The sequence below is a fragment of the Bos grunniens genome, chromosome 4 (assembly GCF_055505025.1).
Source record: "Bos grunniens cultivar Pamir isolate PY7600 chromosome 4, Bosgru_T2T1.0, whole genome shotgun sequence".
Taxonomy (NCBI): Eukaryota; Metazoa; Chordata; class Mammalia; order Artiodactyla; family Bovidae; genus Bos; species Bos grunniens.
This window is the reverse complement of record NC_141168.1, coordinates 111,411,778-111,437,617: the sequence shown is the minus strand read 5'-3', so window position 1 is coordinate 111,437,617 and position 25,840 is coordinate 111,411,778. Positions and strand designations below refer to the sequence as shown.

Below are 25,840 nucleotides of genomic sequence, written 5' to 3'. Positions count from 1 at the left end.
GAATAGTAAGCTTTCAAAAACATACAGTAAATCTGATTTTAACAAATCAACTCTGCTCAGGGAACCTTTCCTTATTTACAAAAACCTTCACATTTAGTGTTGCATTTCGTTCTCACTGCAATCCTGTGAGCTGTTATTATAATCTTGATCTTGTGGATGAGGAAACTGTTGGTCAAAAGAGACTAAATCATTCAGCTGGTGGGTAGCAGAGCCAGACTCTAAAACGGCTGCATCAGTTTGACTTCATTGATGCCTCCTTTTCAACACAATTCCTGATTCTTCTCATGGAAAAACTATCTAACTTTCTCCCAGTGAGTTCAAGCTTCCCTTCGCAAGAGAGTTTTGGCCAAGAGAGGGGGCCAGGCCAGGGACTACGCTCTCAGCCCTATACCCTTTTGGGTGTGGCCATGTTCATCCGCAGAACATGAGCAGAAGCGTTCTGTGTCAGAAGCAGATGTGCCTTTACACGCTTCTCCTTTCCCATCCTCCGGTGTGTGTTGCTGTCTGGGGTGTCCTTGGTAGGCACGTGCTGAAGATGGCAGAGCTGCTGACCCAGGGCCCCCAAATAACAGTGGAACAAATGTGCCTTACTCCATGAGCAAAAAAAAAAAAAAAAAGTTTCTTGGGAAAACCAATGACATTGAAGGGTTTGTCTGCAAACCCAGCTAGCAGTACCCTAGCAAAATGAATGTACTTTTTATTGGAGAAGAAGATTAAGATTTCTGTTACTTCTTATCACTATAAATACTTGCTTGCTAAATTCACTGACTTTAATTTTACAAAATGTAAGAGATTCTCCCAAGTCATTTCCCAATGACTGCCTTTCCGTCCCCTCATTTTCTCTTAGTTAAAGCTTGATGATTACTGGGTTTCCCAGGTGGCACTAGTGGTAAAGAATCTGTTAATGAAGGAGACGCAAGAGACATGGGTTCAATCCCTGGGTTGGGAAGACCCCCTGGAGGAGGGCATGGCAACTACTCCAGTATTCTTGTCTGTAAAATCCCATGAACAGAGGAGCCTGGCGGGCTACAGTCCATGGAGTTGCAAAGACTCAGACGTGACTGGGCACACAATGATAATCTCTCTCGTATATTTCTACGTATGGTACTCAAAATATGTAGGGTACTCAGACTCAGACTGAAGCAACTGAGCACTCAAACACAAGTGCCATTAAAGCACATTCATAGATCAGATCAGATCAGATCAGTCGCTCAGTCGTGTCCATAGTTAGTTGTAAAACAAATAGATACCTGACAAAATTTTTTCTTAAAGCCCCCCTTCTTTTAAGCCCTTTCAAGCACTCCCCATCTTCAAAAACATTTTTGAAGAAAATTTACATCTCTGACTGGGCAAGGAGTGCTGGTCTGGAATGAATCAGCAAGGATTTATTGTTTCCTAGGAATATAGTTCACACAAGGGCTTCTCTGCTGGTTGGCAGCCCTGAGCCTTACCCCTGAGGATGCTCCGTTAGCAACACACAGCACCTGTTGTCTGGGCACTGGTTCCAGAATGCGGCCTAAGATTTACGCCATGACCTCACATCGCCCACATTTCCCCACCACATGGAGGGTCTGAGGCCTTCACTCTTTTCATCCTCTTGATGTGGTTGCTCCAGGAGTGAGGAGTGGGAGAAATGATGGTTTGGAAAAAGGTACCTCGAAAAATTATTTTGACAACTCCCTCCTCCACTCTAAGCTTTCAACCTTCTCTCTCGCCACCACGTCAAAGTACTGCTCCTCTCAATACGTCAAGTCTAAAACCTGAATCAAAAATCGGAAGGAAAAAAAAATGGAAAGTTTTGCCAACAAAGCAGTCCCTATGGCAAATGATAAATACCTCAAGTCTTTTTGGAAAAAAAAAAATCCTAAAAGCAGAGTTTGGTCACTGGAGTAAATCCCCATAGAAAAAGGAATAAATCTCTGTGACATGTGTTAATGTACACCATTTCCCTGAAACACCTCTTCCTGTCCGCTTTCCACACCTCCTTCCCCCTTTTCCCAATGCCCCTTTTGTTCTGTATCTTTTGGCCTTCAGGGGACAGCTTAGCCAGCAGATGGTACTAGGAAAACCAAGGGTATTGCATGCAGCTGTGTGTAAGCATACTGGTGAATTAACATTCCAGGTCTAGGATCTGAAATAAAAATCATTGTGAGCAAAAAGATAGATGATTTTTTTCCCATGCCTTATTCATTCATGTGCACAATAAGAATTTACCGTTCACCTATGGTGTCAGTACTGTTTAAGGCAATGGAGAAATAAAAATAAAAGATGTGGTCTCTGTTTCCTTAGCCAGGTACATGTTTTAAGTCTAAGAATCCCAAACAAACTATACAACTAAAACATAAAGAACGAGAGATTCAACTAACTAAACAGAAAAGATCCACATGTTGAAATGCATCACACATATGAGTCAGGAAAAGTGCTCTTGTTTCATCTGTTTGATTGTTTGCAGGAGGACTGTCCTAGAATGGATTATCAGGAATCACATGTTATATGACAGGTGAAGTATAACACCTGAAGAGACATCTTTAGTCTGAAAACATCATGAGTCAGACTCTAACTACAGCCCAGAGTTCAGATTTGTTCTCCTCCACTCAAGAGATGGATATGGACCCTAGGGAGAGTCTAGTGGAGATGCACAGAGGAGAGGAAGGCCTGCAAAAGAAGGCGCTGGAGATGCTGATGGAAGCAATAGTAGGCTCCATCCTAGCTGGCTTCACATTCAGCTCCACCATGACTCACAGCATGTTCCCCAAGGAAGTCCCAGAGAGACTGTACAGATTGAACTTCCACTATGAAACTTCCACTCTTTTCTGGTTCTTTTGCTGTCAAAAGGGGCCAATCCAGAGCTGCCCAATAAGTCACCTTGAACTACACCTGCTTTGCATTACTGCCTCCTGTTTCTCTTCCCTGGAGATTCTTCAGCCATCTGGACCACATTGTGGCATGACACACTTCTCATTTTCTCCACAAACATCCCTGATTGAAGGCAGATGACACCTGACCTCCAGCTCACCTTTAGGGATCTGTGCTAAGTCTGGTTAAGCACAGCCAGTTATAGTGTGGCTGTTATTCCTATCTGCCAACTCTGTGGGTCACAGGTTATTTTATGGATACGACTGAGAGTCTCCACTTTCACTTTTCACTTTCATGCATTGGAGAAGGAAATGGCAACCCACTGCAGTGTTCTTGCCTGGAGAATCCCAGGGACCGGGGAGCCTGGTGGGCTGCTGTCTGTGGGGTCACACAGAGTCGGACACGACTGAAGTGACTTAGCAGCAGCAGCAGCAGCAGCAGCAGCAGCTATTGTACAGGGAGATCACAACCAGACTGAAATTCTGTTTAAGTCAAACATCTAGATAATTAGACCATAAGCCCAACTATTAAGAAAAGTCATACTTTAGAAGTCCTTAGGAATAGGCTGGACATTCACCTGTCTTGGATGTTTCAATATACTTCTATATAGAAGATGATTTTTTGATATTTCAACACTGTAACCATATATCCCAAATGTATTAACATTTATTAACATTTAATAACATGTTAAATATGTTTATTACCATTTAATAACATATCATTTTCAACATTTAACATTAACACATAATAACATATATTAACATTTCTCTAGGTTTTACTTCCTCTTTGGTCCATGTGTTTGGGAATGAAAGGGAGGTGGAAAATCTGCCAATAAATTGTAGCTACTGTATAGCTCTTCCGTGGGGCTGGAAATGACCCAGTAATCTTTAAAGCTGATTAACTCTTGCCTCATGTAAATGTATCACATTGGTTTGAATAAGATCCATTGGCTTGATTCTTTTGGCATCGTCTTCAGTTTCTTCCATCACCATCATTATCATTAAACTATATTGTGTTTTCTCTATATAATGGGTTTTGTGCTAAGTGCTTTACACATATCATCTATTAGAAATCTCACCACGATTCTATTAGGTAGATACTATTAGAGTCCCCATTTTGCATACAAGGAAACTGAGACTAAGAGAGATTATGTGACTTGCCCACTAGTAATAATTATATCTATTTTTTTTGTCTAAATAACCTAAGGCATTTGATAAGGAATAACTTTTATGACTTGGAGCCTCATATTTGCTGGATGATTTTTACATTTCTTGCATTTATTTCAGAATGAAACACACTTATCCCCTTAAAGTATCTCTCTATGCTACTCTCCTCTCTGCTTCTGGGATCTACTATCTTTTATACTTACTCTCTTCCTCTCTTCTCTCAATCACACTTCTGTCCTCATCACCCCCACGTGTAGGGCTTCTATGCAACTTTCCTTCCACCTTTCTCCTCTGCCTACTTACAAGAAGTGCAAAGCACAAGACGTGGGTGCAGAGAAGCACTCTCTCATACAGGCTCAGAGCAGAGAGCTTTTATTTGCAAGAAGTCTGAAAGGCTTTAACACAGAAAGAGAATTTTCCCCTGCTCTTGAAAACTGTTGGGCAAGTTTCCAAACTCCCACTGTAGTAGAAAAAAAAATCCAACTATCTGGAGCATTTTATGCACCTGACACCATCATGTTAGTGGCATCACATTACATGCTCACTACAGACTTCTACCACATGCTGTTGCAATTAACCACATGGGAATGTGCAGGCCAGGACCCCTCACAGTTATTCAATCACTGCCACAGTACAACATACAGAGCAGTGAGCACTAAAGATGCTCTTGGAACATAATGCTATATTTCATTAGAAAATGCAATTGTGACTTTCCTGGGAGTGACAGCTCTGGTAGGAAGAGATGATGCCCCGGATTTCTACTTATCACCAGTGCAACGACTCTAATCCTCCAGCTCCATGTCAGGTCTTTGATAAACAACCTCCAAAGAAACTTCAAGATGGTTTGATTGGCTGAAAACAGTGTCTAGATTTTAGATGCCTGATCAGTCATGAGAACCCACTTAAGGGATAGGTATTAGGAATTCACTAGTCCTTAACGCAGACATTGCACTGAAACCGAGAGAGGTCAGTTCCATTGGAAATGCCTATGGTACCTGCCACAAGACACCTAAATACTGTAGCATCCAAGAACTCTGCTTCTGGAATTTACTCCCTACCGCCATCTCTTCCAGGGATACCTGCACCCTCAAGCCCCTCCCGGGCTGTTAGGGACTCCAGGTCATATCTTCCTTCCCCGTGAAGAGTTCCAGATCTGTACCCACCCTCCTCCCTGCCTCCTAACATCTGTACCTATTAAAGGCCTTATTCCGAACACATGCTTCTGACTTGGTTTTAGAACTGCTACCATCTAACTAATGAAACAGAAATTTGAAGATATTATTTTCTGACTGATACTATCTTCTATTTTAATCACGATGGGGTATATTGACTAACAGTGCTGCTTAACAGTAATTAGAAAGTAGAACAAAAAAGCAACACTTTAGAAGTCCTATAAGGGAGTCCTTTCTCTTGTCTCCTGATCAGCTAAAGGCTTTGCAGAGCCTTCAAAATATGTACGATTTTAGTCCTGCAGAGAAAATCTGTCCTGTACAACTATGATATAATCAATGGCAATTGTGAAATTGTAGCTTCCAGAAGAGTCACTGGGCTTCCCTTGGTGGTGCAGTGGCTGAGAATCCACCTGCCACTGCAGGGGACACGGGTTTGACCCCTGGTCTGGGAAGATCTCACACGCCGTGGAGCAGCTAAGCCCAGGCACCACAACTACTGAGGCTGCTTGCTCTAGAGCCCGGGCTCTGCAACGAGAGAAGCCGCTGTAATAAGGCCATGCACCACAACGAGAACGTAGCCCCCACTCTCCGCAACTAGAGAAAGCCTGTGTGCAGCGAAAAAGACCCAACACGGCCAAAAATCAATCAATAAATAAACCTTTATAAAAGGTTAAAAAATTTTTTTAAATAGGCGCTGATCCTAAAGATGGTTGCTGCTAAGTCGCTTCAGTCATGTCCGACTCTGTGCGACCCCAGAGATGACAGCCCACCAGGCTGTCCCTGGGATTCTCCAGGCAAGAACACTGGAGTGGGTTGCCATTTCCTTCTCCAATGCATGAAAGTGAAAAGTGAAAGTGAAGTTGCTCAGTCGTGTCCAACTCCTAGCGACCCCATGGACTGCAGCCCACCAGGCTCCTCTGTCCATGGGATTTTCCAGGCAAGAGTACTGGAGTGGGGTGCCATTGCCTTCTCCCTAAAGATGGTACAAGAGTGAAAAGGTTACTCCCTGCAGTTAGACAGGGCCAGTCCATGCCAAGACACAAATAAAAAAGATAAATTACTATAGGTTTTGGCTTCAAGGTAGATGACAATTATACCCTTGTTTGGAAGTAGGAGATTTCGGGTTTATTGTTGGTAATATCCCCAGAAGCCACACCAACACCACTTGGGAAAATTAGATTGGGATATACTCTGTTTCTCACTTGTAAGTAGATATCTAAATACCTTAGTAAGTACAGAATTTATATTATTGTTACCTACAGTTACATAATGTGACAGAGACAATGCTATGTGTTCATGAAAGCCCCTTCACTTTTCTTCTAGAACTTATAAAACTAGACCTCAGGACTTCCCTCATGGTTCAGAAGTTAAGAATCCACCTGCCAATGCAGGGGACGCGAGTTTGATCCCTGGTCTGAGGAGACTGCATAAGCCCATGCGCCACAACTACCGAGGCTGTGCTCTGCAACAACAGAAGCCCATGCACTGCAACTAGCGAAAACCCACAAACAGCAACACAGACCCAGTGCTGCTGCTGCTGCTGCTAAGTCACTTCAGTCGTGTCTGACTGTGTGACACCATAGACGGCAGCACACCAGGCTCCCCCGTCCCTGGGATTCTCCAGGCAAGAACACTGGAGTGGGTTGCCATTGACTTCTCCAATGCATGAAAGTGAAAAGTGAAAGTGAAGTTGCTCAGTTGTGTCCGACTCTTTGCAACCCCAGGGACTTCAGCCTACCAGGCTCCTCCGCCCATGGGATTTTCCAGGCAAGAGTACTGGAGTGGGGTGCCATTGCCTTCTCTAAGACCCAGTGCAGCCACAAATAAATGAGTGAATAAAATACATTTTTAAAATAATAGATAAAACTAGACCACATTTTCCAGTCTCCTCTGAAGTTTTGAAGCCCTATGACTAAGTTCCTGCCCATGGAAGGTGGGCAGAAGCCACGCTGGGCACTGTTAGACCCAGCCTCTAATCCTTCTTTATCCCCCACCCCCTTGCCTCCTTACCCTCAGTGGACTGTGATAAGAGCAAGAAATATGAACTCTCCTCATCCCATTCACCCCCTCAAATATCTGCAGCTTGTTACAACCGTTATCCCAATGAAAAAGTACACTCCCTGTGCTCAGGAAGGTTCAGTGAGACGCAGTGAGGTAACTCGCACAGCAAATACCAGGACACAGATCGTAAAAATAATAACAGATGGAGATCCAGGTTCAGTCCCTGGGTCAGGAGGATCCCCTGGAGAAGGAAGTGGCAACCTAGTCCAGTATCCTTGAAGGGAAACTCCCATGGACAGAGGAGCCTGGCGGGCTACAGTCAGTCCACAAGATCACAAACAGTCAGACACAACTGAGCGACTAACTCTCACTTTTTTGCCATGGGGTCCGTCTTCATGGGAGATGCCAGTTATACCCTCATTTTGAAGTAGGATATTTTTGGCATACTGTTGTTGTTGGGAAATCTCTCTTTCCCCTCCCAACGTCCGGTTTTTCTTCCTGAATAATAACACCAACATGCCTTGTGGGGCTGCGCTCTTTTCTGCCCGCCTTTGTGGCCTGATGGGACCCCACCGCTCCCTCCGTATAGGACATTCTACAAGCACTCAGCGGTTTTCATCTGAGTGAATTCGAACAAAAGGAATGTGGTGATGTAGGCAGTAAAGTAATCTCAGCCCCTTGGGTTCCTTGGCCTTTCCCATAGAGCATGTGTCCTCAGCCAGCGCTGAGGAGTCAGACCCTGCATGAGGCACAGCATATGGGGGCGAGCACATGACTTAAAACAGATGAGGGTTTTAAGTTCAGCCTGTGCTCAACAGTTAAATTCAATTTAGAGACTTCCCAAAAGCCTTTCTGAAGTTACAAAAGGGCCATGAGACATCAGCTCCTTTCTTATGTGGTTGCAGATTTAATTCTGCCGTTCGTGAAGCTGCGTCAAGGCGCTTGCATAACACTTAGCTGTCGCTGACGGAAAGGAGGCTGGTTGCTTCTCTGCGGTTAAGCACCTACAGTGAGTACACAAACATTCAGCCCCCACCATTGTGTTAGATGTGTGAGCCGGGGGGTTCCTGCTCCCAGAGAATTCAAAGATGCCTAGCGAAAGAGCCATTGAAAATGCCTGAGAGAGGAAATACTAAAGGGGTAGACCTGGTGCCTCAGAGGTTAAGCTTGAAAAGCCCATCCCTGGAAAGAAGGAAAGACTTGAAAGTCTGAGACAAATACTCAGTTAGAGTTACAGGATTGAGAGGGGTACTGGAGACTCTTCCCGCTGAGATCAAATTCCCTGCCTCTGTGTGGTCAGTGCGAGCCTTTTTCAGCGTCACAGAAAACCTGCCTGTTCCTAATTGCTCCTCACAACTCGAGTGTAGGTTCAGGATGACCTTCAGGGAGACAGCGAGCTCCAGCAACTTGAGCCCCTTTACACTGACTTGCGGTGCTATACTATTTTTTTTTCTTTAAAACCAAACAGTCTGAATTTGGAAGCCAGAAATATGGTCCCCATCCCATAAGTAATTGGTTAGTAGTGTGACCTTCCTCTCCTCTGGGCCTGTGAATGGGAGGGTCTGTTATTGGAGGCACACAGTATGTACGTGCTGATCTGACACCCCCTAACTCTGACGTCATTTGTAAGGAAGTTTAGCATTTTTAAATCTCTATAGAAGAGTGTTTGCTAATCTAGGAGCAGGCTTTCCCTAGTGGTTCAGATGGTATAGAATCTGCCTGCAATGCTGGAGACCCAGGTTCGATCCCTGGGTGGGAAAGATCCCCTGGAGAAGAGAATGGCTACCCACTTCAGTATTCTTGCTTGGAGAATTCTATGGACAGAAGAGCCTGGTGGGCTACAGTCCATGGGGTTGGAAAGAGTCAGACACGACTGAGTGACTCACACACACACACACACACACACATACCTAGGAGCTCATCAAAATTACCAGAGAAGACTGCTGTTCTTTGTTAAGATAAATTTAACAAAGTTATTTGGTTTGAGTTGCATTTAGTTTGTTAAGCTATAACTTACCTGCAGTGAAACACACAGATCCTGTAAGTGTAAAATGTTTTGACAAATATATACCACAATGTAATGTCATCCCCATCAAGCCATAGCAGTGCCATCACCCCCAGAAGCTTCCCTAGTGCCCCCTTACCAATTAACTGCCCTTCCCACCCTCCACAATCACAGTCAACCAATCTTTGACTTCTGTCACTATCTAAATGGAATCAAAAGTATGTACTATTTAGTGTCTGGCTTCTTCCACTCCTCATGTCTATGAAAGTCAGTAATTTTTTCTTTTTTTTTCTTTTCAGTGGTTTTCCATTGGATGAACATACCTGCTAGGGACTAAACTGTGTCCCCTCAAATGCATTTGGTGAATCTCTAACACCCAAAGTGATTGTATTTGGAGATGAGGCTTTTAGGAGGTAATTAATGTTTGTGGTTATTGTTTAGTTGCTCCTCCATATCCGACTCTGAAACCCCATGAGCTGTAGCCCCCTAGGCTGCTCTGTCCATGGGATTTCCTAGGCAAGAATACTGGAGTGGGTTGCCATTTCCTTCTCCAGGGGATCTTCCTGACCCAGGGATTGAACCCGAATGTCCTGCTTGGCAAGAAGATTGTTTACCACTGAGCCACCTGGATAAATGAGGGCCTAAGGGTAGGGTTCTAATCCAATAGGATTAGTGTCCTTATAAGAAGAGGAAGAAAGAGAGATCACTCTCTGAGTACACACACCAAGAAAAGGCCATGAGGAGGCAGCTGTCCACAAGCCAGGAAGAAAACTCTCATCAGAAACTGAATTGGTTGAACCTTAATCTTGGACTTCCCAGATGTTGGAACCATGAGGAACACATTTCTGTGGTTTAAGCCACTCAGTGTATGGAATCTTGTCATTTGGAAATTTTTCAGCAAGTTAGTATTTATTCAAATATATTTCTGTTCCATTTTCCTTATCATTCAGGACTCCAATTATATGTATATTAAACCTCTTGATATTTTCTCACAGATTACTGATATTCATTCAGTTTTTAAACCTTGTTAGTCTCTCATTTCAGTTCTAATAATTTCTATTGACCTGTCTGGAAGTCTAAAATTCTCTGTTATGTAGTATCCAAACTTCTATTAGCATACTCAAATTTTTTTTATTTTGTATATTGAATTTCTTAAAGAATTTCCATTTGGTTATCTTTTAATAGTTTCATCTGTCATCCTTGATGTCTACATTCCTTGCAAAATCTTTAATACATTTATATTTTAAAGTCCTTTCTCTTTACACTTTATGGCACTTGTATGGTACACTAAAATAAAGTATTAACAGTTCAGATTTCTCCTAGAGTCAACTTTCAGTATAGTTATAATTAGACTGATTTCATGTGATTACGGAGAGGGTGATAGCACCCCAGTCCAGTACTCTTGCCTGGAAAATCCCATGGATGGAGGAGCCTGGTGGGCTGCCGTCTATGGAGTCGCACAGAGTCGGACACGACTGAAGCGACTTAGCAGCAGCAGCAGCATGTGATTAACATGACCCCCCCAAACTGACTTAAATTTGTCATTTTCATATGGCTATTTATGTATTAAAACCTTAATGAGAGATGTATAATGACTATTTCTATAACCTTGAAAAGCTAATTGTTCCAAAAATTCTTCTGATCACAGTTTTCAGTCAGAACAGCGGCATCAACCGTTCTGTACACATACTGAATATCCACTGTGTCACAGGCCCTGACCCATTTGTGTTCTGAGGCTGGATACAAAAAGCTATATGGATATTTCTTGGCTTCAAGAGCATTAGAATCTAACTGGAGAAATAGGACAGATAGCTAAAAACTCAAATAATCTGGCAAAATATATTTTATAATATGCCACATGAGCGAGAGCAGCAATAAATACAGCTCTGTGAAAGTGGTATTCACAAAGAGCGCTGGTGATTAGAAAAGGAGATAAGACATCAAGTGAGGCTGCAAGAAAATATAAGGTAAACGAGGCGGGTCAGGGAGGCTTTAAGGGAAAGACAGTGTTGTCAACATATGAAAATAGTACTTATTTAAGAAGAGGAGTTCTTAGTACTGATGGGAGGATAAGGGGTAACCCACCATTACTAAGAACGCTTAGACATGGAGGAGCCACTCGGGAGAAGAGTTTCACCGGGAGAAAGGCCTAGAAGAACTGGAAGTAAGAGTACGAAGTTGAGGGGGTAGGAGGAGACAAAATTGCAAAGCAAAATGACACACGCTAGGAAGTTTTGGCTAGAAATTAACGTTTAGTAGGAAGATATTATGAAAATGTCTCACGTTTGTCTAACATAATAGCTATTGAGAGATTAACTTCTCAAATACAGTAAGGAGTGAAGGACTTGATGGGGAGGGGGGCACAGATAAATAGTTTTATAGGCAAAGATTTTGTTACCTAAAAATACCAAACAAAAGAGAAGGACTCCCTTTATAGCAGTATGATTTTCTAAGCCACAAGGACTCTGAGGAAGATTCAATAAACAACAGCATTTTAAATGCCAAATTAGAATGAATAAATAAATGACTTTCCCAAGGGAAAACTGGCTCCTTTGAAATTTTAGCAAATAGAGTTATAATTGCCAGATTTCCTTATCTATGGGAAACTAAGCTTCATTAATATTGAACTTGCCAGTTATCTGCATGAGTAACAGAGATCTTCACGAAAATGGAGATTCAATAATTAGCATTTAACTCTTCATTAAAATATATGAATAGCAAGAGGGAAAAAAACCAACTTAGTCTTGAATTCCACAAACATAAAAATGATCTTTTATTATCAGACCACCATTTATGGGACGTTCAATAAACATTTTATCAAAAGTATCTAACAAAGAAGCTCTAGATTTAATTGCTTTGAAAAGTTTTACTGTATTTCCTAAGACACCCCTATTCCCCTCCACAGGCCTAACTTTAAAAATATTGTCTAAACCAGACAAAGAAGCCAGCCAATGCGCATGTGTTCTCCATAGGACTGACCCAGAGTTGAGCAAACTTGTAAGAAGTCTCTGCTACGGTGCTCCCCGTCTGCCCTCCAACCCCAGGGTCACGGGGAGGAACAGCGCCTCTCCCAGCGAGTCACTCATGGAGGCTCTGGCCCTCAGTGCTGTGCACACAGCAGACGCCCTGCGCACGTGAAGGGGCAGGATGGGTGGTGAGGACGCTGCCACTGGGCGGGGCTTAGAACCTGGGCTGCGGGGGATAAAGCAGTGGTGGGAGAGGCAGGTGGGGTCCCCACAGCGCCTGGAAGAGGACAGAATGAAGAAAACGGGAGATTTCGGTTAAGCTAAGGCCGTGATTCCCACTCGGTCCAGGTGTCAAAACCCCTATTGTTCTAATTCTAACATATAAACTGGGATTCTAACATATAAACGAGGACTATTAGCAGAATATAAGACTAGGTTATAGATACACATTTTATATGTACATATAAATATATATTTGTAGGAACACACAATGCAAAATGATTATTACCATCTCTCTAGCAAAATAAGTTGTACCCTAGACACAAGGGAGAAGCAATGGCAACCCACTCCAGTACTCTTGCCTAGAAAATCCCATGGATGGAGGAGCCTGGTGGGCTGCAGTCCATGGGGTCGCAAAGAGTCAGACACAACTGAGCGACTTCACTTTCATTTTTCACTTTCATGCATTGGAGAAGGAAATGGCAACCCACTCCAGTGTTCTTGCCTGGAGAATCCCAGGGACAGGGAAGTCTGGTGGGCTGCCGTCTATGGGGTCGCACAGAGTCGGACACGACTAAAGCGACTTAGCAGCAGCAGCAGCAGCAGACAGGAGGGACTATTTCTCTGTTTTCCTAATAGCACTTAGCATGTCACTTGGTCCTCTGCCAGGGTTCACAATCAGGCAAGACATCACAAGTGCCAGTGGCTTGAGAAATAACTAATGAGAGAAAATCAAGGAGATTATTCATTTACTTACATTTATTCTGAGAATTGGCAAAAGGCTGTTACATTTTAGTCAAAATTAGCTTGGTCTATCACAAGAAACATCCATACCTTGTTAAGACCCTTGGGCTGTTAACAACTGGAACCTACTTAAATTAGCTGAAACAAAAAAGGGGGAGTTACTATAAGGACGGGGTTTCCCTGGTGGCTCAAATGGTAAAGAATCCGCCTGCAAAGCAGGAGACCCATGTTCAGTCCCTGGGTTGAAGATCCTCTGAAGAAGGAAATGGTAACTCACTCCAGTATTCCTGCCTAGATAATCCCATAGGCAGAGGAGCCTTGCAGGCTATATATAGTTCATGGGGTCACGAACAGTCAGACACGACTGAGCAACTAAGCATATACACTGTAAGGATAGAAGTTCATCTTTTGGAATGTAGGGCAGTGATGAAATAAAGACTCATAAATTTCTGGAACTAAAACCAGCAAAGCAGAAAGAATCTTTATCTGAATCCCCTTATTTTCCTCTGCAAATCTAATTTTCTCTGTCTGTCTCTCTCTCCCTCCCTCTCAAAATAGTTCCCTCTGCCACTCCATCCATAAAGCAGTAGTGTATGGTGAATCTCACAACTCCCATCAGAGATAGACTCTGTTGTTTGCTACAAGGGGAAAGATATGCCTGACTCACTACTCCCACATTTGTCGTCATCTTCTGCATGCTACTCTGGGACGGACTGTCTTACATGGGGACCCTGAGAAACAGTAGAGACTGGATGTCCTCTTCTTCATGATCATCAAATTCTCAGTCCTTTCAGTAGAGAGACTTTATTAACAGTGATTCAGCTACGCGTGTTTTAGATTATGAAAGTGGCAGTGGGGACAGGCTAAGGTCCTGCTCTTACAGCATTTGCTAGGAAGTAACTAATCAGATGCAGGGTTTTGCTCTGCTAGCAACCAGGATTCCAGATGGCCCCCCAGGGCACCTGTAGGGAGCTGCTGCCCTCCCCGCAGTGAGGGTAAGCACACAGAACGGCAGCTTGTAGCCCCCAGCATCCCCTAATTCAGGTCTCTCCGCTCTTGACTTTCCCATCAACAGGCAAAAAGCTACTGTGTCCTCAGGACAGGACTAAGAAGTGAGTGATGTCTAACGCCTGGAGGAGAGAGCCAGACAGCCACAGAGCTGGCTTAGCCCACAGAGCCCGGGGCGGAGGATCACACTGCTTCTGTGGCTCCAGACTTGTCCATACTCACAAAGAATTTCAAGTAAAAGAGTGACCTGATGCTGAGCACTCTAATCCATCCAGTTGGCACTGTCAAAACTAACTTACCTGTGAGCACTGAGCTACCTAAGTAGATTAGGCAGCCGTCATGCTCTGTAGATGGGCAAAGCCTGGTCTTCAGTGAGACCTCAGACTTCTCTGTCCTTTCAAGGAGCGGAGATTGCCTTACCTTGCTGGGGATCTGATTTTGGCTGGAGGAGAAGGTGGTAAAAAGATGGCTGAAGTGTGAAAGCTAATAAATGTCTATTTGTGCAGAAGAGGAATAATTTAGGTATACTTCAGGTAGATAGCAGGTGACTCCCAACTAAAGTATGTTGTCCTTGGTCAGGGTAGCAGACTTTGAGTAGAACTGGACGGTTCTAGATGCTCTTACTCATGGGCTTACCTGCCCCGGGATGCAGATGTGTTAAGTGCGGCTGTCTGACTAGTGTTGCACAGTGTCACACCCCTTGTCACAAATCCTGAATGCTCCAAGTTATAGGTACCATTTGGGGATTTCTCTCTTATATCCTGGGTCAAGGTCCTGACTGTATTTCTAACTGCAGAGCCTCTGCAGGCCAGTTTTATGCCCAGGCACATGGAAGTGTGATTTAACAGGCGAAAAAAAAAAAAGATCCCACATGCCTAAAAACTTTTCCACATCAGTCTGCCATGCACCGGAAGTCCCTGCCTGTTTCTCTTCCTTTGTGGCAATGCCCGTTAAGTCTACCTCATCCTCTCCATCCCCACTGTCATCGCCACCCCTACCCCCCACCCCACCATCACTTGCCTGGGCTCGTGCCATCGCTTCTCAACTAAATCTCTGCTTCCAGTTTTTCCCCAAACAAACCCACCCCATCACATGCTATTAGAGGTACCTCTTCAAACACATTTTTCATGTATAACATCTCTCTGTGGCCTGATTAGTGCCCGTTTGTGCACAAACCCCTCTGACTGGTGTCTGAGATCCTTGTCAGTGTGACAGTAACCTAACTCTTCAGCATCTTCTCTCATGACCCCCCTGCACTGACAGTTCTGTTTCTGGGGTACATTCTACACCGTCTACCTGCATATCTTTGTTTCTATTGTCTCCTTGGCTCCATCCCCACCCTGTTCTCTGCCTACTAATCTTTCCTTCATTCTTCAAGGTCAATCTCAAATGCCATTTTCTGAGAAGCATAATATGAAAATGCATGTTGTGCCCTTTGTAAACTGTTAAACATTGTACAGATACAAGAAGGCAAAAAGCTATTTATAAATTCTCTAGTATGGAAAGTTGGATTAGTTAACTGTTGTTGTTGTTGTTTAGTGGCTAAGTCATGTCCAACTCTTTGCAACTCGATGGACTGTAGCCTGCCAGCCTCCTCTGTCCAAGGGATGTTTCAGACAAGAAAACTGGAGTGGGTTGCCATTTCTTCCTCCAGGAGATATTCCCAACCCAGGGATCAAACCTGCATCTCCTACATTGGCAGGCAGATTCTTTACTACTGAGCCTCTTGGGAAGCCCACTGGGCCTCCTTAACAAAGAACCATAGACTGCGTGGCTTAAGTAGCAGATAGTCTTTTAGTTCCGGAGGCTAGAAGTCCTAGATCAAGGTGTCAGGAGAGCCATTCTGCCTCTGAAGGTGTTCGGAAAGAATCTATTCCAAGGCTTTCTAGCTTTGGTAGAGCCTTGACTTGTAGCTACATAACTCCAATCTCCACACAGTGTCCTCTCTGTGTCCAGTATTTTTTTTCCTTTTTATAAGGATGCCAATTATATTGAATTAGGGTCCATCCTATGAACCTCATTTTAATTTTATTGCCTCTCTAAAGACTTTGTCTCCAAATAATGTCACTTTCTAAGGTACTGGGAATAGGATTCCAGAATACTTTTTGCAAGACATAATTAAATCCATAATAAAAGTTGCTCAGTGATACCATTTGATCGTTACTTTGACCAAAGGAAAGGCCCTAGAGAGTGAGAGGCCATTGCTTCACCACTAAAACCAGAGCCACAAAATGCAGGCAGAGGGCTCTGCTGACCCAACTAGTCACCAGTGCTTGGGAGTCCTGCCTCACAGCACCTGCACGTCAGTTTATCTGCTTACCACATCTCAGGACATGGAGGACTATCCTTCTCAGCCTCCAGATTCAAGAAGACAACATCTTCTGAAGAAAGGAACGCTTTTAAGACAGCAGTCCCCAGTCTTTTTGGCACCAGGGACCAGTTTCATGGAAGACATTTTTTCCATGAACCAAGTGTGGGGGGAGAAGGTTTCAGGATGATTGAAGCACATTACACTTACTGTGGAGTTTATTTCTATTATTATTACGTCAGCTCCACCTCAGATCATCAGGCATTGGATCCCCAGAGGTTGAGGGCCCCTGCTGTAAGAGACCAGGCCATTGAAAAGCTTTCCTAGAGAAGGCCAAGAAAGTCTACAGCATCACCTTACTCTTTACTTTGATTATAGTCAATGGGACTCTCAAAACAGTATCGTATTCAGGTGGCCTAAGGCTGTGGGTGTCTACCTGGCTGCACATTAGAATCAATAATGCTGTCTTGATCCTCTACCTGTTCAGCTACTGATTTAGAAATGTGGCATGCGCCCAGATTTTGGATGAAACCAGAGTTGAGAACCACTGATCTAGGCCCTCGTGCTAAGGTAAAATAGTGCTGAGTACTTTAGTATTTACAACAGTGCCCATCTATGCTATGCTATGCTATGCTAAGTCACTTCAGTCGTGTCTGACTCTGTGTGACCCCATAGAAGGCAGCCCACCAGGCTCCCCCATCCCTGGGATTCTCCAGGCAAGAACACTGGAGTGGGTTGCCATTTCCTTCTCCAATGCAGGAAAGTGAAAAGTGAAAGTGAAGTTGCTCAGTCGTGTCCGACTCTTAGGGACCCCATGGACTGCAGCCTACCAGGCTCCTCCATCCATGGGATTCTCCAGGCAAGAGTACTGGAGTGGGGTGCCATTGCGTTCTCTGGCGCCCATCTATAGCTATGAACAAAAAATGGGATTTGTAGTATTTACAAAATACTCTTTTGCAGTCTTTAATCAGTCAAGGGGAAGAATGTATAGTAATTTTTCTCAGAGCACATTGCCCAAGCTGTTGAAGTCATGGTATACTTTAGGGTTTTGGAGATAATCATGAGGTTGTAAGAATAAACTCCTTACTGATTGAGCTTCTCACTCAACCTAGTACAATATCTCCTTTGTCTCTTAAGAACTAAATGAATGAAACCAACAGAAATCAGTGCTCCAAGCATTCTTGTCTTGGTAAAAATCCTGAAATTGTTCACTATGTACACTAAGGAATTAGAAATGTACAAGACAAACAGATAATATCACGCTATTTTAAAGCTGAAAGTGTTTCTTTTGCTCTATGGGAAGGGAATGAAGGGACTCTTGATCATCTAACCAAATAAATTATCTCAAAACCAGTGGCCCACACCAGAGATTACTGGTAAGGTGAAAGCTTGTGAGGCTTATAAACTCATCCTGAAGTCATGATTATTGTTCTGGCATGAACCACATTCAACTCTGGAATTTATAAAAAAATACAGATGACCAGGCTCTCTCTTTCTAGTCCCCTTCACTAGGCTGCCAGTCCCTTGAGAATATGGACCATGCTTTATTCTTCTCTCATCCAAAGGGGTAACAAGTATGGAGTGAAGCATACAAAAGGTGCTCAGAGAGTACTTGATATAAAAGCAGTCTCTCTATTCTTCTCTGTTCTTGCTGAAACCAGGAAGAGGGAAGAGATGAGAGTCAACCTACCAAATAAGCATTTAGCACACTTGGCCTGTGTCCTAAAAACTAAGCATGCACACAGAGAATGAGGAGTGGTACTGACAGGTCCATCAGCTAATCAATCAATCACAGATGACGGGAGAGTGAAAAACACAGAAACACCTCCTCTAGTGAAACCTAGCAAAGTATCACTACCTTAGTTATGTATATAGGTCTTGGTATTTTATTATTATAAACTGCGTTTTTATTATAATATGAGGAAACATATGATGATACAATTTCTTTCTAGACATTTTTACTTCATCTACATATGTTAGCAAATGGATTAGCAAACTATCTAGATGGAATTGTGTTGGTGCTTTTATTATGGATTTCTCATGACTGACAAGAGGCACAAAGTAAAGAAATGGGTACTTTTTTCTGGCCGTAGCACCTGGTGATCTAAACTCTGTCCCCATAAATCTCTCACAGTGAAATACTGCAAAGGGATGACCCTCACATAGTCCAATGTTAGTTTAATTAAAGGTGTAGTCAGCCGAACAAATTTTCAGATGTCTGGAGAACTGTGCTTGGTCCCATTATTTTGGGTTCTTTCTGGTTCCTTTAGAGAGGTTCTGCAGTGATTATAAGATGGAATTAGGTTTTGCAACAATTAAAGACTGTCTTGTTGACAACAGCAACAATCTACCAGTTTTTATATGCAGTATATATATATACTGTATATGCTTATATATACAGTATATAAAGATCTGTCATTCTGCTTAAATGTGTTTATAAGTTGAATTTATGAACTAAGATTTTTATAGAATGTTATAGTGTTGTCAGTAAAACTTAGGATTTAAATCTATTAATTCTTTAGAAATAAGATTCTACTGTTTACAAATTGTTGTTGTTTCGTTGCTAAGTCATGTCTGACTCATTGTGACCCCATAGACTGTAGCCCTCCAGGCTTCCCTGTCCTTCACTATCTACCAGAGTTTGCTCAAACTCATGCTCAAACTTAATTTTACAAATTAAAATTAATTTTAAAAATTAAAAAAAATTTTTTTAAAGAAGATACAGGGCTCCACTCAACGGTTTCTACCTAGAAGTTATTTTTAAGGAGCCAAGATGCTGTACTTTAAAGTTATTTGAAAATAATTTAAAGATCAAATTATTTATTAAATCCAATTGCTTATTCCCTTTCCCTACACCCTCCTGTACTCATCTAAATTTACACATTTCTGCTATAATTTAGTTTTCCACTATAACTTTTGAAGTTGTTAGTATATAAAGATCTGTCATTCTGCTTGCATACAGCATAAACTAAATCTCATTGAGAAATTCTCCAGTTTCCAGCTACTCAACACGTTTTTAAACTGAAAAATATTTTATTGATATCTGAGTTCAAAGACAGTTCACTCATTTTAGGGCTTTAAGAGCAGTTCAACAAACTCTAATACTGTGAGTATAAAAGCTTCAACTTGATTATTCAATCATGGCTAAAGTAACACTTAAGTTTCCTGTATTTCCGCAGCAACCTGCTAAATTATCTTTTTATAATTAATAATATGCTAAGGGACAAAAATATCTGCATAAAAATTTCAGAACAAGAGAGTACCAAAACACAGATACTGTTCCATGATAAAATTTTTAAAATGTGATCTTGCTCTGGTGGTCATAATTTTTTGCTCTGGCAGTGTCAGTTTTTTGGTCACCACAAACACAACCATCACAGAAATTACATTTTGCACTCTCGTTATTTCCTGCAACACATAGGGCTTATTTAGGGATTGATGGAAGCCTGTACCCAACTTCATTCCTTCATCCTTCTCTTGAGGGAAAAAGGCTGCTGTAGTCCACAGGAAAGAGAGCCTTGGGCTTGTGAATCTTGGTGGAGAGAATTTTCACCTGCAGGTAGAAGTATAACCGAAGACAATCACTCTCCTGCTTACCACAAAGTAATGGATTCTGGAAAAGCTTGACTCAGAAACACATCTGGACCCCAGAAGGGAGATCAAGTGTGGTCTCCTGTAAGTGTGGGGTTCTTCCTCTCTCTAAAAGCCCAAGGGGAGCTGAACAGGTAGACTGTGTCTTTCCTGAGCTTGACCTGGGGGATGCATGGAGTCCAGGGGGCCACGAGGCTTCCTCCAGGTGCCTCTCTAGGGGGCTTGCAGCCTGCTTGCTTCTGCACCACTGACCTAGCAGGTGGAAACTGTGTCACCTTTCCCTGCTTAGGGAACCGCTGAACTTAGGGTACTGGATCTGAGTCCAATGTAACCAACAAATAAAAAAGAGGAACTTTCTTAAGAGGAAGATCAATCAGAACAAAAAGAACTTTCGTGCACGAAGATAGAACTACTGGATGATAGACAACAACTGATTGAAGGAGGATGAGAAGGAAGTGGGGGAGGACAAAGATGGGGAAGTGAAAGGAGAAGGTGAGCAAGCTGCTAGAGATCAAGGAAAGCACAGTCTCTGATGCTCACTTCAGATGTCATATAGGAGATAAAGGGGAAGAGAGAGCATCTTAAAGGGAGGAACAAAATCAGGTCAACAAAGGAACATCGGTCTTCCCAGTTGGCTCAGTGGTAAAAAAAATCCGCCTGCCAATGCAGGAGATGTGGGTTCGATCCCTGGCTTAGGAAGATCCCCTGGAGGAAGAAATGGCAACTCACTCCAGTATTTTTGCCTGGGAAATTCCGTGGACTAGAGGAGCCTAGCAGGCTACAATGTATGGGGTCACAAAGAGTTGGGCATGACTGAGCACACGTTTATGAAGAAACATCCCACACTCCTTGGAAAAGGAAACTCCTGCCACTTTTGCCCAGAGAAACTTCAGAATTCCTAAGTGTATGTCCTCCTTCCCTTACTGAATGCTAATATTTATTGAGGTTTTTCCTATCCCTGGATCCCTGGAGGAAATATAACCCAGATGCCCTGGCTTAGGAAGAGCTACATCCAGACCTCGTACAGATACTACTCAGAATATCAGAGTATCTTTGAATATCCCTCAGGGATCCTGAGCTCTGAACCGGATGTTCTCAATGAATGGGACTTTTGCATTGTCTGCCTTAGGCACAGGGAGTGAGCAAAATATATGGTGACCAAAAGGTGGACTGTGGTCATCATAAGGACTTTCACAGATATTTCTAGCTCTCCTCCTGCCAGACACACAGTAAACCTGCTCTTGCTTTATCCTTTGAAGTCTGGTGTGGCCATGCGTTAGAGAATAAAATATGAAAAGAGGAGATGCATGGTGCTGTGAGCGAGGGAGCAATTTTGGTGTTCCCTTCCCCCCTCCCCCCAGAACAGCAATCATGGAAGCAACTATCAAGACAGAGCCTCTCTCAGCTTTGGTCCCAAATGACTACTATGAGCAGAAGCATCTATTTTGGATCACAAGAAAAAGGTATGAAATAAACACTTCTTGGGTTAAGCTACAGAGATGTGAGCGTTGTCACTGTGACAAAATCTAATAGATACTGACTGATTCTCATGTTACACTGAATTAGAAAATCCTGCTCTTGCTGGAATAGGTATTGTTGAAAATACCTGAAAATGATACCCTCACATTGAAAATGACTTCTCCATATTGGAAATTTTAAAAATCATAACTATGTTGCTAAATTCTTAATGAAACTTAAACAAATCAAGAAAAACTTTGTGTGAGGATCACAGTTTGTTCTCAGGTCAGAATGGAAAGAAAATTCTTAAATATCACTTTGAGACCCTTATTGAAATGAATGTACACTCACACGCCCTCATGTTCTAGTTTGAGGAGCACCACAGATAGTTTTATGTGTATATATATAAACTATATATTATACTATATATAATGCTATACTATAGTAATTTATACTATATAATAGTATATGTACTATATCCTCCAGGCAAGAATACTGGAGTGGGTAGCCATTCCCTTCTCTAGGGGATCTTCCCAACTTAGGGATTGAATCCGGGTCTCCTGCATTGCAGGCAGATTTTTACAGCCTGAGCCACCAGGAAAACCCCTTTATATACTATATGTACTATTATATAAAAAGTACTATATTGCTTACTGGAAAGGCAAAAGTTCATGATAAACAGATTCCCCTGCAGAAGGAAGATATGATGTATGAGCATTTTATAGAACTGTCTGATGTCCTAAATTCTTCCCTGCATTTATTAAGGGTCTTGACCCACCTGAGCTAAACAGTTTATCTCTGAAGGAGCTTCTGTTCTATAAATTTTGTTCTCTCACTCCTCCAATCATAGAACCAGAATAGCAACAATGGTCACCTGGTCACTTATTTTCCCTTAGCAGTTCTTAAGGAGTCCTTGAACTTGATACTCTATGAGGGCAAGAAAACTTTATTTAAATAAGGACTTTAACCACCGTTGATGAACTATGCATAGTTTTCTAATAGCATATACATACATATATAAATATATATATATACAGAAAATACTCTCACAACTAGGCAATTTAAGGTAAGATTTAGGCATAGCTGTTGATGAATATTCATTCTCAATCTCAATCTCACTCCATTTATGGAGTACTGAAATTCTTAGCCTAGTGGTTCTTTTTTGAAGCTGAGATATAATTGACATATAACGATAGTAATATATAAAATACAAGTATCATAATATATCATATATAACATTATATTAGATTCAGATGTACAACATAATGATAGGATATTTGTATATATCATGAAATGACCACCATAATAAGTTGTTACTGTCCATCACCACACATATTTATATCTTTTTCTTTTGATATGGACTTTCCAGATCTACTTTCTTAGAAATTTTGAAACATTCAATATAATAATATTAATTAGAATCATACATCTTCATGACTTATTTATTTTATAACTGGAAGTTTGTACCTTTTTGTTTATAGTCTTCCTAAGAAGTCTGTAGATAGAATTCAGTGTTCAGATTCCATACATTTTGATGGTAAAAAACTACATCTTCATTTTCATTAATCGCCAATGAATTTTAGCATTTCCTTCAACTATGTTAGTAGGCAACAAGCTACCATAGTATCAGCATACCTGCGCCTTTTTACCAACATGTTAAAAATAATGCATATTTTCATATCACATTATAGGGGTTGCAAATATCTGGAAATGTTGTTTACACTCATCACTACTGTAAAATCATGTTAGTTATTAGATCCATCACTAAATCTTGTTACTTGCTACATTAATAAAGAAGCACAAGACACAAGATAGTGGAGGAGTAGGTGGACATGGAGTCCATCTCTCTCCACGGATACATCAGGAATACACCTTCAGACACAGAAGTACGTGCAGAACACCAGCTGAGCACAGACAGGAGGACCTGACCAGTGGAAAAGAATATATAGAACCGCACAAAACTTGGTAGGTGAAGGATCTAGGGGGAAAAATAGGAGTGTTAGTAGGACCGGACCTGCCCTTGGCCAGTGGGGAACTGAAGCAGGGGTCTGACCCCATATTGGGGCAAGTGTCAGAGTCAGAGGAGAAACATTTAAGGCTGAGAGTTAAAAGCTGATCTGTGGCAGCCCAAGTGGAATGAGAATCAGACAGGCCTTGCCACAGACATACAAACCCCAGACAGGGACACGGGTCCCAGCACAGCAGCTGGGAGCTGGAGTTTAGGGATTGCAGAACAATCCCAGGGCTAGGGCTGCTGTTGAATGAGGAGAGATGGATCAAGGGGATGTGAGAAAGGAGATTGTGGTTAGAAATGCCTGTTGAGGAAAGCTGGACAGCCAAGGAATCAAGGCGATCCTGCTGAGTCATGTGTAGGGGGTGGAGCCATCACCATAGCCTGTCTCTCCCCACACGCCAGCATCCGCAGTGGAATAGAGAGGCTGGCCTATCAAATGCCTGATGTGTGGAACTACAGAGTAGGACCCCACCCAGGGTGCTCCTTTAAGTGACTGATGTGCCCCTGAACTACAGAAAAGGACCCGACCCAGGGTGCCCCTTTAAGTGCCTGACGTGTGGATCTACAGAGTAGGACCCCAGCCAGAGAGGTCCCTCTATGTGCCTGACGCATCAAACAACAGAGAAAGGACCCCAGGCAAGGGAGCCATCTAAGTGCCTAAATGGGCAGAGCTACGGAGCAGGACTGGACAAAGAGGCCTTCTGATGGCAAGCTACAAGAGGCTCAAAGTATAACTCTGATAGAGCCTTAACTCCTGCGGCAGAGGCAGTCCATGTCCCTTCACACTTGGCGCTGCCACGTCCCCGAAAACCAAGCAGCTGCGCCACCTTCACTGGAGCAGAGCTGCCACAGGCAAAAAATGTCTGGCGTCTATGCCTGCAGGGTTGCTTCAGTAGAGTCCAACTCTTTGTGACCCTGTAGTCTGTGGCCTACCAGGCTTCTCTGTCAGGGAGAGGGGGGGTTCTCCAGGCAAGAATACTGGAGTGTATTGGCCAATACTGGTTGCCATATCCTTCTAGAACACTATATTTCCTGCTGCCCTAGCCGCCAACTCCCCTGAGTACCTGGTGCGGCCAGAACCCCTGTGACCCAAGCAGCTGCACCACCTCCACACCTGGCCTTCACAGGGGCAAACCCAAGTCCTCCAGGGCAGCCTCAGGAGCAAACCCCAGTGGGCGACCCACATGCAGAGGTGGAAATAAAACCACACTTGAAACCCAGAGGAAGTGTGGCTAAGGAAGACCCAAAACCTTCCCACCAGCTGTACAAGCTGCAGATTAAATCCACATGATCAATAGGCAGAATCTGTGTCTATGGACTATATAAAAGGTCATTGAGAGCTCCCACAAAAGAAAATGCACTAGATCTGATAGCTGTGGACATTGGAGGCAAGAACACACAGGAGTAGGACCAGATTAGAATCTGAGCTGCCCCCACAGCAGGTCCAGAGATCAGCACAGTGTGGGGCATCCTAGGGAGGCGAGGTGGACTGTGACTCCCAGTGAGCGAAGGGACTCTGACAGCAGTGACTCAGGAAAACTATTTATTATTCTTATGTTTTGACTTATTCTATAGATTCTTTGGATTTTTTTCTTTCTTTTTTTTTTTTTTTTCCTTTTTTCTCCCCTCTGTTGTAGTTGTTGATCTTATTGGCACTATGAAATCTAATTAAGCTTTTAAAGCCATTTTCTTTTCCTCAGTCACATTTTTTATTGTTGTTATAAACCTCTGCCTCTATGCTGGGCTTTTGCAGTTCTGTGGAGTTTTTCTTTTCTTTTCTCTTTTTTTAATTTTTTAAAACCTATTATTATTTTTTCTATATTTATTCCTTTGTTTGCTTTCCCTACTGTTCTTTTCCCCTTGCAGTTAATCTTTAAGCTATATAAATCTTCTTCATCTACCTCTATTTAACTTTGCATATCTATTCTTTCTTTCTTTTCTTTCTTTCCTTTTCTCTCAAAATATTTGTTGTCTTCATTGCTTTAGTCCCCAGTTGGCACCTTGCTTCATTTTTGTTTTCCAGTTTGTGCTTTAGTTAGTTTTGTTCTGGTAGATATAATTTTTGGCTTCCTTTGTTTGCTGGGTCAATCTACTGTACTTTATTTTTCTTGGACTGTTTTCATTTTGCTTATGGGTGTATATGTATATGTGTATATTCAGTCACACTTTTTATTGTTATAAACCTCTGCCTCTACGTTGGGCTTTAGCAGTTCTGTAGAGTTTTCCTGTTTTTTTCTTCTTTTGTCTTTCTTGTTCCTTTTTTTTTCTTTTCTCTTTTTAATAATTTTAATTTTTAATTTGTTTAAACCTATTATATTTTTCTACACTTATT

The 25,840-nt window shown here is 42.5% G+C and overlaps 1 long non-coding RNA gene across 5 annotated transcripts in view; it reads right to left on the bottom strand.

The window, feature by feature from the left end:
• Positions 1–25,840, bottom strand: part of LOC147374697 (uncharacterized) — a 502,498-nt gene that overhangs the window by 251,033 nt on the left and 225,625 nt on the right. The window contains exon 3 of one of the 5 annotated variants that reach the window (XR_015163030.1): positions 19,459–19,998. The exons of the other annotated variants lie outside the window; for them this stretch is intronic. This is a non-coding gene — a long non-coding RNA (uncharacterized LOC147374697). Of the gene's footprint in view, positions 1–19,458; positions 19,999–25,840 lie in introns of those variants that run through there. 5 annotated transcript variants of the gene reach the window in all.